General features: G+C 44.9%; 1 protein-coding gene across 5 annotated transcripts in view; it reads left to right on the forward strand.

The window, feature by feature from the left end:
* The first annotated feature begins 10,941 nt into the window (after window positions 1-10,941).
* G2E3 (G2/M-phase specific E3 ubiquitin protein ligase) overlaps window positions 10,942-16,662 on the forward strand; it is a 56,835-nt gene continuing 51,114 nt past the window's right edge. For all 5 annotated transcript variants that reach the window (XM_073348915.1, XM_073348917.1, XM_073348918.1 and 2 more), the window contains exon 1: window positions 10,942-11,064. The gene's annotated coding sequence lies outside the window, so the exon portion shown is untranslated. The remainder of the gene's footprint in view (window positions 11,065-16,662) is intronic.

Genomic DNA, 16,662 nt, shown 5'->3' on the forward strand with positions numbered 1-16,662 from the left:
AGCACTCTCCAGTTGGCATAGACTAGCTACAGGGGAGATCTTACAGTGGTGCAGCTGCATTGGTACAGCTATGCCGCTGTAAAGTCTCTAGTGTAGACATGGCCTATATCTTAAAATACAAAGCGATTTATTGGTAAGCATTTGAATGTTTGACAAGGATGAATGCAGTATTCCCTCATCTGTGATCCAAGAGAATGTACTTGAGAACCAAAATAAAAATCTCCGGTTATTTTTAACCCTTGTCTATCCAATTTTTGGTGGTGAGGTAATTTGTAATGTGTAGAAGATGTGGGTGACTATGAATTGGGTTTGTGAACTTCTGGTCTAAATCTTTGCAATTATATCATTTGTCTCCAACATTTAATGGTATTACATCTCAGCCATCCTATTTACTTATGTCTATTTCATGACCCCATTATAATAAAAGAAGAAATGGAAAATTAGACAGTGAAATACTTGCTTTAATGTTTATGTAACCACACCTCCTGGATGTGGTGTTCTATCCCATCTAGTAGCACCAAGACCACTTAAAGAGAGAGTAATGAGTCTGCTCTACAGTCTTACCTAAGAGGCAATAGGCTTTTAGCTCATGCATGAGCCTCTACTGCATTTAGCTTCAGAGGTTCCCAGGTTCAATCCTGCCCAGCTATGACTGGGGCCTGTCGGCCTTCCATTAACAGCTAAGCTTATGGTTACAATATAACATAGTCATTAATACATTTAAGATTTAAGGGGCAGTTTAGGCATTTGATAGATGGAAATTTAACCCCACCTTCCTGCTTCAGCAGCAATAAGTATTTTATGTTACGGTATGGCTCTTTATGTTTCCAACAAAATATTATAGCAAACTAAGACCAAAATTTCTTTCTCTGTAGTTACAAACTGGATCATCAGTCGCATATAAAGAAAATTTAGAATCCTACTCCTTTATCTTTGAAATTCTTTCAAGTCATGTAAAAAAAAAGATGACCAGGGAAGACATTAACCAATCTATTATTTTCTACACAAGGCTTATTACTAACAGGAATAATCAGGATTTTGTAACCTTAATTTTATAACTGGAGAAGACACGGAATTTGATGATTGTTTTTGAGAGAGAGAGTTTTGCTGCATCTGAAACATTGAGAAGACCACTGATAGTACATTAATAGATTTTATGTACTTCTTGCTGAACCATAATCCTACTAAATTCTTCACATGTTCTATGTTTAGTTTCAAGCATGTGATGGAATACACCCCTGCATTCACTCCCTATGCACTATTGTAATAATCTTTGGACAAGTTATGTCTTGTAAGGTAGCCTTTGAAAAGTCATACTTTTTGGTCAGTATTGTCCTGATAAAATGTGTGGCAACTTTGTATGAGAAATTAGAAGAGTCCCCTGTATGATGTTATTAACGCATGTTCCAAACCCCACACCTCTGCCCAAGCAGACATCAGAAAATAGGTCTGTCCAAAACAAAGAAATGTGTTTGCCTTAATTTGCATTTAAGTAGTAAGTCATCAAGCCTGAAGGGAAAACAAAGAAGTTCAAACAGGTGACAAAATCCAGCAGGGAATATCCTTCCACATAGACTCTGTCTCCTGGTTCTCAGCTGGAAATGTTTTTCAAGAGGGGGACTGAGCTATAAAAAAGAGGGACAAACACCATAAAGGACCCCCTCTCTTTCCCTGCCCACCTCATTCTCCACACCTGAGAAGACAACAGGAAACAGCCATAAGTCTCTGGGGGGAGGAATCCTGACCTGAAAGTTTGGTCAGTAACCTTGCTGGAAGAAGGTGGTAAGGAATTTTGTTTGAATCTAAAATAATTTGTTAAGTTAGTCACTAATAACTGTTTTATCTTTATTTTTCTTGTAACCATTTCTAACTTTTATGCCTCATTACTTATACTCACTTAAAATTTCTCTCTTTGTAGTTAATCAACTGGTTTTATTCTTTTATCTAATCTAAGTTGAAGTGTCTCAGTAAATCTATTTAAGATAATAAGATGACATATTATTTTCTTAAAGGAATAACAGACTTAAAATATTTGTACTACACAGGAGAGGGCTGGGTAGTACATGATATACATTTCAGGGAAAAATCTGGGACTGGGAGTGTGTTGCAGTATAAGCAAGGCTGGAGAGAGACATGGTATAAATGGCAAGCGGCACTTACGGAAACACTCAGGGTGTAGCTTGCTGTTTGTGAATGGCGCAGGTGGGATCTACTTCAGTAAGGCACCCCTGGTTGCGTAGCCAGGATGACACAGCCCCTCACTGGTCTGAACTGTACCCCGGCATGTCACAAAGAAGTTCTCCGTCAAGTGATTGTGAACATATACATTCCACTGCAGATGTGTATACCCCCACTGCACTCAAGTCAAAGTTTTGCAAGCAATACCACTAGGTCCCTATCATCCTTGTGTGTGGAGCTGAGGGCATAAAAGGGGCTTGACTGCCGCTTCTCACTGTTGGAGCTCCCCAATGCTCTTCAGCTTCAGTTGTATATATATTAGAAACAGATTTTCTCCTTTATACATAGTTATTGTTCACTTTAGTACAATTAGTTAATAGCTGGGGGCGGGGTTGGAATGGGAGGAAGTTGCCATGCAGCAATCCTATGGATTTAAACAATGTGCCACATGCAGGGCTTTTATCCCTGTAACTGATAGACACAAAAGTTGCCTAATTTTCTTAGGGACGGGACATCCCTATCCTATCTGTATCTTGTTCCCCATCAGGATGAAGAACCAGAGGGATTTCCACCTTTAAAGTTCATCTTCTCAAAAACACAATGTCTACTTCTCCAGAGCCTGACCCTGACCATGAGAGAGTGGAATGTTCCTCCACAGGGAGTACCCCTCCGTGGCATGGATCTGAAGCTGGTTTTGAGTGAGAAACATAGATCTTCTTCCTCTCCTGCTGCCTCCTTGAGGTGTTCATGCACTCCTCATCCCACAAAAAGGTGTTTAATAAAGTTCTAAGACCAGTCAAGGTCTGGTTGTCAGTTTCTTAAAAGAAGCTATCTAAGAGTTACTCAACTGAAATGGCAACGTTTCTTATAAACCCACCAACTCACCTTAAGAAACAGTCTTAACACAGGCAAATTAATATTAAGAATCTTAAATTGAAATTAAATCCCATATTTCTCTCTGTTGGCCATGATTCATTTATGCTTTGTCTCCAGGAGTACAGAATCTAAATAATCTGGTGTTTAACAGGAGAAACTGTTAATACTTCAAATTATAGTAGCGTTTCCATATCCCATTAAAATTATTTTATTTTTGCAATCCCTTGGCAGTACTTTTACAAACATCATCTCACAAAATATGTTGTAAATCTTGTGATAATATCATGTTGCAGAAGTATATCTGAATTGGAAAGTTGCTTCTTCTTGATGAAGCATTGTGGCTTCTTTGTTGTCTTCTTTGCTTGCTTGGATGAGCTGAGATGAACAGGATGAGCTATGAGAGTAGCTATCTCATTTCAGAGATATTTATACTCTTCTCTTTCCATAGACTTACTGAAGGTGAGACTTACTTACTTACCTCTTTCACGAGCACGGCTGGATCCAAATATCAGACAATGTCATCTTTTCATTGGCTGAACACCTTTATCTGATGGTCTTGGTAGAATCTTCAGCTCATGAACATGCAATCTGCTAATGCATATGCAGCAGGGTTCTAAATCTTCAATGTTAAGGTTATTTGCTCTTTGTGTAGGAGGAGATTCTCAGAACATTTTTAGAGTTTTAATTCTTTTATTCAGTTCATTTTCTGAGATATTCCTTTTAATTCTAAGGTTTAATTGAAGTTGAAATTCTCTTTTCTTGTCTTCTCTTCCTAACAACCTTTGGAGAGGTGGTTCTTGTTTTTCTGAGTTTGGTAAGGGAGTTGCTTAAGCATTGCCAGATAACTAAATATTTCCCAAATTAATATAAATATTTTACACTCCAATGGCTTCTTATATTATCAACCAGTTATCCAAGATAATTGTATTCCATATTGCTTGATAAAACATCTTACTTCTCATGTAATAACAGTATCACAATTATTATATTAGATGTTTGCATGTAGGTACAAAACATTTGCAAATGAACATCACAAAAGAACCATGTTAAGGGTTTAAGGAAGAAACAAAGGTTTTCACCTTTAAGGGGAAAGATTGGGCCACAACTAGCCAAAACTATTCCCCATTATACGTGTTTTCCTTAAAGTTAAATGAATGAAGACATTAGAGTGCTTATGAGAGAAATCATTTTAATGAGAAAACTTCCAGAATTCTTTATGTAGATTTAAAACTAAGATTTACTCTTTTGTGGAAGAAACGGGAGAAGGAGCGGTGAGAGGCTCTTGGCTTAGCTTTTGTGAAACTGATAAACCAGGTACTACACATCAATTCTCTTTGAGATCACAGAATAAGAATATCTTCACATTCCTTAACCAACAGTTCTCAAGATTTCAACCGACAGTAGCTTCACCTACAGTTTGCAGTTAAACTCCTACCAAACACTACATGCAAAGTAAAAACTAACATTTAGATATATCTTCCCAAGGTATCACAAAATCAATTCTAGAGACTATTAAAACAAAATTGAAATTATACAGGGGCATTCCAGAGTCTACACAATCAGAGTTGGAAGTGATAAGCACAGATTTATAACTTAGTTTTTCTCTTGAAAACTTTCCATGGCCTGTCATTTAATGGAAAAAAGCAGAGATTTCCTAGGAATATCTTGAATTAGAATGAATATTTTATTAAAAAAAATAAGCAACCAGAAACATAAATGTGAGCAAGTATTCTCTGTGTATCTACAGTTACTTTCATACAGATGATATCTCCTAAAATTTAGTAAAGGCAAAAGGAATGATGATAACCTGAAATTATAAAAATGATATTTTATCGCTAACCACTTTTGCATCAATATTGTGATTTATTTCCCACAGCTCCAGATGCATATAAGTATCTACTGGAACCAACTGGCTTGCATTTAATGGAGCTACTGATCAATCTGAAAATTCATGATGTTCAAAGGTACCAGTGAAAAAGCACCATTAAAACCTAGGAACAAAGGAGGAAGAAATGAAAAGCAATTTAGCCTGTGCCCTGTTTGACAGACCTAGGAATGTGGCAGAGTGGTGCTGCATTCATATAAACACATTATACTTGTGATCCACATGAGAACCTAGTAACGCAAACGTTCAGGCAACATCTGAGCTCTCCTTGGTGAAACCACACGGTCACACAGTAGGAGAAATATCATTCCCAAACACTGCTGCTCACGTATCTATTTATTATCTGAACAACCTGTAACAAGAGACCTGATATTGCTATTTTGTGAGGAAATTCCCACTGCCAAGAAGGTGGTGTGTTTGAATTTAGAAGTCGCCCAGCACAGTCAGGAGAAATTTTAGATAAAAAAACTCAAACAAAGATGTAAGAGATAATGAAAGAGAATTAGAAAAAGTTATGTATTGTGATAAACAGCAAGCAGATACTTTTCAAAGGGTGGTGGACAAAGTTAGCAACTGTGAAAGTTAGTGGTAAATAGGATGGAAGGGTGAGTTGACCTAACTTTCTACCTTTCCTCTTAAAGGTTAAATCAAGACTACAGACCTGACTCACTGTTGCCCTGCCTTGTAGTCATTTACACCAGTGCAGAGTGGATGTAATACACTACTATTATGATGAGTCCAGAAAAACCTAGTTTGAGCCAATGTAAAGCAGTATGGTATACAGTTTGGAGTTTTTTGCAGCAAGATGTGCGTAGGGTCTATAGAGGAGATTAGTATTTATTAGTCACAATTTTTAATATAATCAAGGGTGAAATTGTCTGTCTGAATTTCTCTCACAAAACTACCACGGCTCTGCTTTAAATAAGTGGAAAACACTGTCTCATGTTCCCAGGTAGTAGATTGTTTGTTTATCTAGAGGATAAGATCCTATTAATGCTACCAGCTAAAAGAGTCAGGGTAAAATTCTCTGCTACTGTAAACTGGTATAGTTCCACAGACTTCAGTTTACAGAAGCAGAGAATTTGACCCCTTTTCTTTTAGTTCAAGTAGTAGACACCTGTGCTTTTGGTGCTGAAAGTTCTAATTTCAGCCTCTGCTGACAACTCTTCATGGGGCTCATTGCAATGTCTATTAAGCCTTAGGTTGGGATCCTAACCTGTCTTGTTGGGGCTTTTATTTCCCTCTGCGTCCTACTTAGTAGCACCCAAAGGTAGCACCTTCTTCTTCCTCTGAGTGAACTGTGACCATTGTAGCTGCACAGGTTTGACATTTTGTAATAGAAATGGGCTACCTCAATAGAATTTTGATATTGCAAATGTTGCTACAATCCCCCAGCACATCTACAAACACACATACAGCCTCTGCCGCTGGTGTAGAGGCCTTCACACCACTTTTGGGAATGCACTTGTTCTGAGAAAGCCTAACTAGTCATTCTCCATTGTGTTGACCTGCATAGTAGTAGTGACTGTACACAGCCAGCACTAGTACAGCAGAGGCAACAGAACAATTACTCCTTACGCTGCAATCCCATGATACTCTTGCCCTTTCAATGGCAGTTTTGACCGCTCAGTGAACTAACTATGTCCCCTGTCAAGCTGTTTGGATACAGGTCTCAGAGATGCTAAGGTGGTTCTTGATTAGTCATGCTCTGCTTAGCCCCTAAGGCCCCTCTATTCAGGACAGGCCCAAGAACAGCCAAAGTATACTCAAGTAGTCTTCCCAGTCCCTTCTACAGGGCTAATTTCAAATCCCCAGAGCAGCAAAGGAGGACACAGAAACAGACTTTTTTTAAACATTCAAATTTTACAAACTATGAAAAAAACCCACAGTTGTCTCCTGTAGGGTTTCACCTGCTTTACAGAAAAGCCCAAACCCACAAAGGACAAAAAGTAAGGCTGGCTAAACACATATATGGGCACACGCATAAGCACCTCACACAATGCATGTATTTCGTTGGGAGTTTCTACAGCAGTTTCTTCATGCACTGCCTCAGTAATCACGAATGTCTGATACGAGATTCAATCCATACAGAATTAAATAGTGGTAACATAATGAATGTCAATCAATGTGGTGGAATGGAGGACTGGTCTTGTCAAACAAACTTGCTATCATTTTTTTTTATGAGATTACAATTTGGGTTGATAAAGATAACTGTGTTGATACAATGCACGTGGATTTCTGTATGGCATTTGACTTATTATTGCATGACATTCTAATTAAAAAATTACTTTACAAAATCAGTGTGGCAGGTTAAATAAAATAATAATAATAATTTGTATTATTGTAGCACCTAGAAGCCCCAGTCATGGACCAGGACCACACTGTGCTAACTGCTAGACAAACATAGAACAAAAAGACAGTCCCTGCCCCAAAGAGCTCACAATCTAAGTATAAGACAAGAGACAACAGATGAATACAGAGAAACCAATGGGTGAGCACAAGGAAGCAATGAGACAATACTGGTCAGCATGATAGGCAGTGGTCTCAGAACATCAGCAGCCTAACCGTTGTCAAGTTTTTTGTAGTCATCATGGTAAAGTAGCGTTTTGAAGGATGATAATGCATTAGTTTTGCAGCTTTTTATGGGGAGCTCCTCACAAGTATGAGGGACAGTATGGGAGAAAGTATGAAACTGCTCCTTTAAAAAAATAACAAGGGGGTGATGGAGGCTGGCATCATGGGCCAAAAAGAGGTGTTAGTTGATCTTTTGATATTGAATGAGAGATGATAGGTATGGAGGGGATAGGTGGTGAAGGGCCTTGAAAGTGAAGACAAGTAAACTTATGTTTGATGTGATAGAGAAATGGGATGCAAAGAGAGAGATGACATGGTTCAAGCAAGGGGCTAGGAAAATTATCTTTGCATCAGCCATCTGAACCAGGTATTAGTGGGGCGAGATCACATTTGTTGAGGTCACAGACACTGACATTACAGTGATGTCATCCATGAGATAAGAGTCTGGATGATAGTTTTAGCTATGCAAATGGACAGGAAAGGCTGTATGTGGTGGGGTATACAAATCCCACATTGAGCCTGAAGGGGTTAAAAGACAATCCTGGGCCCAGATAACCGCCGCCCCTTCCCCCCCCCCCCGAGCTGCCGAGAATGCTCCAACTGCAGAAGCGGGTTAGAAAGAGCTCAGAAGCCCAGGCAAAGAGGGTTGGACAGGCTGCAGGAGAGAGGAATCTTTCTCTAGGAAGTCAGATGAAGCTTGAGTGGGCTGAGCTTGAGTGGGCACCACAGAGCGGATAAGGCTCTCAGACAGTGCCTTCTGGCACCAACCTTCCCTTTGAGAACCATCAGGTCTTTCAGGGCTCTTCACCATAGGACTCTTTGTGTGAAATGAGTGACTGTTTGAACTATAGGGGCCATGCCCCAGATTGAAGGGACAGATAGGTAGGAAGTAGCCCAGGGCAACGGACTTAGACTTGCTGCAGGGAGGACCCTGCTGGTGTTGTTTCCCGCAGGGCCCTGGTCTGGGTGCAGTGGAAAGGGTGGGCCCGAGTCCCTCTACCCACCCCTTTATGGGCTGAGGCCCAGATGTAAGTTGAGAACAGAAGATCCCCAGCTAAGGATAGGTACCTCTACCACCCTGACAGAGAGACAAAAGGGTGAAAGTTGTGTGCGCTAACCACTACGCTGCTCAGCCCTCTGAACGCCCTATCACACCGTATCTTAGATATATTATGCAGAAAGAGTCAGCAAGATTTAGACATAGCCTGGATTTGAGTACCTAGAGAGAGGTCTGAGTCAAAGTTAATGCCCAGGTAACAGACCTGAGTGACTGGTAGGGTGGTGGTGGTGTCCACAGTGATAAAGAAAAGAGGTAGCAAGGAGAGAAAGCGGGGTAGGGAGCAGAGACCTAATGGGAGCTAGGTCCCTAAATACCTTCAAAAATCTGGCCATAAGAGGTTTGGTTTAGCCTTAAATGGATTTTAAACAGGTTAACTGATAGATCTCAAAATGTAATTATTAATGAAGAATCCCCCTCAAATGTGGTTCTTTCTAATAGAGTTCCACAAGGAATTCATTCTTGGTCCAATGCTAATCAATATCCTTACTAATGATCTTGAAGAAAATATAAAATAATTACTAGTAAAGTTTGAATATGACACAAAGGTTGGTGGAGTACTAAATAATAATGACAGGTCAGTTTTACAGAGTAATCTGGATCACTTGGTAAACCGATTGCAGTCAAACAACATGCATTTTAACACAGCCAAATGAAAGTCATATGTCTGGGAACAAAGACTGTATATTTACAGGTCTGGGAACAAAGACTGTATATTTACAGGTCTCCTGACAAGAATTTAGGATACACAATGGGTAACCAAATCAGCTCCAACTGTGATGCTGTGGCTAAGAAAAACTAATATGACCCATATAGATAGATAAAAATAGGGAGTAGCAAGGAGGAAGGAAGTGGTATTACCAGAGGCGGCCCATCAGCCCAGGCAAGTGAGGCACAGCCTTACCAAGAATTCCCAAAGCTTATAAAATACATTTTACATATCTTTTTTATTTAATTGATAAATATATAGATTTTCAGCTACAAAACACAGCAAAAATTGACAGAAAATTAAACAAAACTGAAATGTAAAAATATTTAATAAATTAATGGAAATAACAGACTCAATCTCCTTTCCTCCTCAGGCTCATGCTAAAGTGCTTGGCACAATAGCATCTCCAAGCCCTGTATAGTTGGTAGCAACTCAGGATGAGACCGATGGTTCTCCACCTGATTGACAGTGTCAGAGTATGTAACAAGGCACATCCCTTGCCCAGCACATACAGATCCTTCAGCAGGGCAAAACCACTCATTGAAACAAAACAAGAATGTAAACAGATACCTCATTGATAGAGAGATATTACCTCACCCACTATGTCTTGCTAATATCCTGGGACTGATACAGCTAAACTGCATACAACCAACAGATATGTACATCACATGAGATGGACATTCCGCACAGTCCAAAGCACTGTGCTACTGGTATACCAATGTACGGATCCTGTGTTGACCACAGCAACTGCCGGGCAGGGGCACAAGCATGACGGAGACCTCCATGACTTGAGCCCCCAGCACCTGGGAGTTGTAGGGTCCCCCTGTCACCGCTGGCCCCTGAGAACTGTGGGGCCAAGCTCCCAGCCGCAGAAAGCAGCAGGGGTGAGAACCCGAGTTCCTGGCCACTGTGGACAGCAGGGAGACCCCGAGCTCCCGGTCCCCGTGGGTGGCAGGGCCCCTGTGAGATCCTGGCCACCGTGGGCGGCGGGAGTGCTCCGCAGCTCCCGGCTGCCGTGGGAGCCCCGGAGCATGGAGCTGCTGTGGGCAGCTGGGGTGCCCTGGAGCTCCGAGCCACTGCGGGCGGTGGGGGAACCCTGCAGCTCTGAGCTAGGCTCCGGTGGGGTGGGGAGCCTGTAGCTCCCTGTTTTGTCATGCACATTTTTAGTAAAAGTCCCAGATACGCCATGGGCTTCCGTGAATTTGTCTTTATTGCCCGTGACCTGTCCGTGACTTTTACTAAAAATATGTGCGACAAAATCTTAGCCTTGGTGATGACCAATGTGAGCTCTGCAGTTTGCACACGGGCAGTCCCATCAGTACCGGTTGGGGCTGTGCACTTATCCAAGGAGGATGTAGGTAACTCCCAGCCCCAGGCCAGTCCCACGCCTGGGCCAGGGGAGCGGTGGTACAGGGCGCTCCGCAGCTCACTACACCCTGCCTCTGCTGGGGTTCCGTAGGCCATGCCTCGCCCCTCGCCCCCCCAGCGCCGGCTCTGCCTCCAGGGCCGCAGCCCGACACGCCCCCGCGCCAGGCTCCTCGGAATCTGCCTCGAGGGAGCGCGCGCCACAGCGCTCAGCTGCTAGGCAGCAACAGCCGAGCGCCGATCACCAGCCAAGCGCAAATAGCCGACGGCCGAGACAGCCTGCCAGGTTTGGGGCGGGCTTTGGCGCCTCGCTTCCGGGACGCCAGCGGATGTTGGGGTTTGAATCGGGTGTCGGTTATGACACTGCTGAGCCTTCGCCGTGAGGCTCGGAGCTGGCGATGCTGCTTGCGGAGCTGCCGTGTGAGTAACGGGCCCTCTTCCCCTGCGCTGCGTGTCCCGCAGGCTGGTGCCAACGAGAACAGGGTTCCCGCTGGGCCTGCCCTGACCCCCCGCTTCACGCCGGGACCCCCCCCCCCCCCCCCGCCTTCCGTCTGCAGCCCCGGGGCGCGCTCCCTCCGGCCCCTTCTCCTCTGACCCTGTCCCCGGGGTGCGGGGGCAGCTCTCCTTCCGGGACCCCTCTTCCTCCGATTTTATCGCGGGGTGCGGCTTTGCCTCCGACACCTCCCCCCTTTTCCGACTCTATTCCGGGGGGGTTGCCCCATCGACCTCGTGTTCTCCGGCCCATGGCACTCCCACCCGTACGCTGATACAGATCAAGATCTTCCTCGTCTCATGGGCTGGGGAGGGGGTTTAACGTGCAGAATAGGACCCCAGCCCCCTCTCCTGTCTCAATAGGGAACACGGGGCAGAAGAGACAACCAAATCCCGTCCCCAGAAGGGAGAAGTCCAACATTCTCCTCCCCAGAGGCAGAACGGAGCCCCTCAGAGAGAGAGAGAGAGAGATTGTAAAGGCATAATGCACCCCCAGTGGAAGTAATTCCCCCTTTTCCCTGTGTAAGCTAACTGAAGCATCTCTGAGAGGACTGAACCGTGCAGGGAATATGCTGTATGGAGTAAAGATTTTATTTTATGTTAAACTTTTAAAAGATGCTCTTTAGGCTCAAGCATCTTAAGGTCTGTTAGCTTGGACTGAATGATGTCGGAGGAGCTCTTGTTAATCTTCAAAATGCTCCATGGACGTTTCTGCTGAAGTCTGAGTATCGTTTGCTGAACAAATAGCCCAGTGGCTTTCTTGCAGGACCTGTCATTATGTTGTCACACACCACAGTGTGAACCTAAGATCCTTTCATATTTAAATTAAGGGGGCACAGTGTGAACTGAAATAGCACCGGTGAAAGCCACATATAGCACTTTGTTGTTTGAACAGCATGGAAAGCATGCACCTGAAAGCATCTTCCCTTTGTTCATTTATTGACATTTCTTTTACTTTAAAATCATAAAGACGTCAGAAATTAAAGAACAAACTTTGCCAGTTTGCAAAAGATCAATTTAGCCTTATTTTGAATGAGTGTTTCCCCCCAAGAGTAGGTGCAGTAGGTGTCTTGAGCAGAAGCTGCTTTTAATACAGATATGATGTCACTTCAATAATACCCCTGCTTTTCACACAGCTGTAAGATGCTGGGGCGGGGGGGTGCAGAGCAGTTTGCGGGGCACAAAGTGGCCGTACTCTTCCAGTCTCTTCTTAGAAACTAAGGTTTACCCATTGGAATTGTCAACATGAGGTGCCACTCACAATAGGCTGTGCAAATATTGAAAATAAGGTTATATGGTGCTAGAATATGCCAGTGGGCTAAACTAGGCTCTTTGGGCTTGGCTCCTTCTTGATTCAGGCTGTGTCTACACTACACAGCTTTTAGCGATATGGCTGTGTTGCTACTGCCGTGCCGCTAAAAGTCGTGCAGTGTACTTGTTGTTTGTTGGCTCTCCTGCCATGTCTATGCCAGGGGTTCTCAACCTTTTTCTTTCTGAGGCCCCCCACAACATGCTATAAAAACTCCAGGGCCCAGTGAGGGAGGAGGGATTCTGGGGTGGGGGCATAGGTGTAGTTTGACTTCTATTTTGGGTAGGCAGGGGCCAGCGAGGCTTGAGCTAGCTCCGCACGGTAGGGTCTGGGGAGGGAGCACCACCTACACTCCCTGACTCACCTCAGTAGGCCACCCATCCTGTTGGGTTTGGGGCGGGGGGGCACAACAAAAATGATAACTCAAAGGGGGAGGGGCTTTGCTACCCTCTCCCTGAACGATTTTCAAACATTTTGAGCTAAGGGCTGTGTGCGGGGAGGGGAATAAGTCAGGGTGCACGCAGGGGTAGCTAGGGGCCATGTGCACACATGGGGTAGCTCAGGGTGCAGGGAGGTGTGTAGCTCAGGGTGCGGGGGGGGGGGGGGGTTCATAACTGTGTGTCCAGAGGGCTCCCCTGCAGTCCTTGTTCCCTGAGGGCTCTGCCAGCCATGAAGCCGGGTCCCCCACCCAGGCGGCTTTTATTGGCTGCGTGAGCAAATGGGGCTGGGACCTGAGGAGCAGTTTCAAACCTCTGCAACAGCAGGAAACAAGGGAACGCTGCGGCTGCCTGGTCCATGGCACCAGCCAGAGCAGCAACTGTCCCTCACTGCCTGGTTCTGGCTTCCCACCTCTGACATGGCCAGGGAGCGGGGAGAGGAGGTGGAGTGGGTGTGTGGAGCTTTCCCGGGACTGCCCTGCTCTTGCACTGTAGTTTTGGCGGGGCAGGGGGGGAGTGCAACACCCCCATGTCTCCCCCATCTATGCCCATGGGCTCAGGGCTTCTGCCCCTTGGGGAGCACCGGGGCTCTGGAATTCAGCCCCGCTGCTCCCAACTCGAGCCCCAGGGGGGGTGCTGAGGATTGGGCTCTGGGTTTTAGCCGTGGGGACCCGCAACCCCCCTGAGAGAGTTCTCGGACCCCCTGTTGAGAACCACTGACCTACACTACAGAGTTAGGTCGACATAAGCTGCCTTGCATCAACCTAACTCTGTAAGCATCTACACTAAAATATTGCTCCTGCCGATGTAACTCGCCCGCTATACTGACTTAACTCTATCTGCGCAAGAGGTATAATGCTTAGGGTGACGCAGTACTTTCATCAACTTTAGTGGCCTCCAGGAGGCATCCTGCTATGCCCCACTGTGACTGCTCTGGTCACAGTTTTGAACTTGGCTGCTGGGCGGCCAGGTATACGTGTACACGTCCCTCCACTTTTAAAGCCCTGTGAATTTTTGAAATTCCATTTCCTGTTCGCACTACCTGGGGAGCTGACTTAGTAACCCGCTCCATGCGGCAAACGTGCTCCTGCCTGGAGTACACAGGATGTGGTGGATTCTCCTGGGTCTGTGGGGAGAAGAGGCTGTGCAGGCACAGCTCCATTCCAGCTGAAGAAATGTCAATATCTATGAGAAGATTGCTCAGGGCATGGGGGAGAAGGGCTACAAGAGGGTCCCTCAACGATGCTATGAGAGAGCCAAGGAACTGCGACAGGCGTACCAGAAGGCAAGGGAGTCTAACAGTTGCACTGGTGCAGAGCCACTTTTACAGAGAGCTGCGTGCCATCCTCGGCAGAGACCCCTCCACCACCCCAAGGGCCCGGGGGATACTTCGAGGGAGTTGGAGTCACAGGCCTCCGGAATGAACAGTGAGGAGGAGGAGTATGGGGAACAGGCCATCGGGGGATCCAGTGACGCAGTTGAGCCAGTCCCTAGAGTCCAGCATAGGCAAGCCTGATGCAGGGGAAGGAACCTCTGGTAAGTATGTAGTTTGCTTTGATATTGCAGGAACACATCTATTTATTCATTTACTCTTTTTTTTAATCATGCTAGAAGAGACAGCAATTCTACCTCTATTGGTTATTTCACTATCTGCTTCTCATTTCCCTGTACAGTTAGGCAGAGGGCGCCCTGCAGAACAGTTTCTTTATGTGCACTTGGATGTCCCGTGAATCCTACATAGAAATCTCAAGAAAACTTGCTTGGAGGTAGTCTGCAATCCCCTGCTAAAGGTTTCTAGGGAGGGCTGTCTTATTTCTTCTGTGGCAGGACACTTTCCAACACCACTCAGGAATTAATTCAGCAGGCACCATTGCAGCACACAGGCTAGCAGCATAGGAACCCTGATTTGCAGTCACACACATGTAGGAACTATTCCCTTTCAGCCTCCGTTACCCTCAGGAGTGAGATATCAGCAAAAATCCCCACTGCCTATGGAAAATCATGCTAATGTTCAGTTGCCCTATCTGCATATATTCATACCCCAGAGCTAGCCCCCCAATCCCATTGTCCCAACTCATCCCCGAGCTGTACTCACCATGGCTGGGACTGCTGTCGTGCTCTATGAATCCCAAGAAGAAGTAAGAATGTAGTGCTTGTAATTTGTGTGGATCAGGAGGAGTAAGTTCGGTATACCAAGTTTCCATTTATCTTGTGAATATAGTCAACACACAGAGGTACTATTGTATCTTTTGCAGCTTGAAATGTGGCCTTGAGGGGCTCTCCATCCACACCAGCGGAGCAGCTCAGCCAGATAAGAAGAAGGAAGAGGAAGCGTGATGACATGTTTCAAGAGATCCTGCAGGCCTCTGTTGCTTTGCCTATCAAGGACAGGGCTTAAAGGATCACCCTCGCAGACAGACTGGACGGGGATAAAGAGGAGATGAGAAAAGCACAGGAAAAGGAGAGAGATGTGCAACAGGAGATGCTAGTGCTTCTCAAGCAGCAAACAGACATGCTGGTGACTCTTGTTGACCTTCAGGTTCAACAGACCTGTTCTTGCCTCTCTGCAGCCCATGGACAACTGCATCCCACATCTCCCTACACCCCACCCTCCCCAAATTCTATGTGGCGCCTGGGGCTGCTGCAGGACCCCTCCCACTTCACCCTTGGGGAGAGTACAGACAATCACAGCCATGCATATGCTGACGTCTGAGAGAGATGGTTGGTGTATGTGTTTGTGAAATGAAAATGGCCGTTATTTCCCTTCAAAGGTTCCTTTTCCCTGTGTTTATAAAGTTTCATTAAATTATATGTCTGTCTGGGTTTGCAATAAAAGTCTATTTGTAGAAATTTAATTAATCTTTATTCACAACATATGCTGGCTGGGGCTGACATTCACAGATAATACAGCATTGCAGATGCCTCTATTGATATTACTACATACACTGCACTCATTATAAGGTTCACACTGGGGTGCAAAAAACCAAAGCCAGGCAGAGCACACTACAGCAATGCACATTCTGCACTACTAAAATGGTCTTTCAAAGCCTCCCTGAGCCATATAGCTCCATGTTGAGCTCTTCTTATAGCCCTAGTATCTGCCTGCTCAGAATCAGCAGACAGCTTTTCCACCTCCCCCCTGGCAGAAACTTTTCCCCTTAGCTTCACAAATATTATGAAGCACACAGCAGGCAGCTATAACCTTTGCGATATTTTGTTTTCACGGAGATCTAATCTCATAAGTAGACAGCACCACTGGCCTTTCAGATGGCCAAAGGCACATTAAAATGTCATTCTGCACCTGTAGAGCCTTTAGTTGAAGCGTTCCTTGCTGCTGTTGAGGTGGCTGATGTATGGCTTCATGAGCCATGTGAGTAACGGGGTAGACTGAGTCTCCAAGGATCACTACTGGCATTTCAACATCCTCAATGGTTATATTCTGGTTTGGAAAGTCCCTGCTTGCAGCCTTCTGTAGAAGCCTGTGTTCTTAAAGATGTGTGCATCATGCACCCTCCCTGACCATCCCACACTGATGTCAATAAAATGCCCCCAGTGATCCAACAGAGCGTGCAATACCATAGAAAAGTAGCCGTTTCTGTTGATGTACTCTGTGGCAAGATGGTCTAGAGCCAAAATAGGGATATGTGTGCCATCTGTTGCCCCACTGCAGTTCGGAAACCCCACTGCTGCAAAACCATCCACTATGTCCTGCACATTGCCCAGATTCATAGTCCTTCGTAGTAGGATGCAATTAATGGCCTTGCACACTTGCATCATAGT

The sequence above is a fragment of the Lepidochelys kempii genome, chromosome 6, assembly GCF_965140265.1.
Source record: "Lepidochelys kempii isolate rLepKem1 chromosome 6, rLepKem1.hap2, whole genome shotgun sequence".
Taxonomy (NCBI): domain Eukaryota; kingdom Metazoa; phylum Chordata; order Testudines; family Cheloniidae; genus Lepidochelys; species Lepidochelys kempii.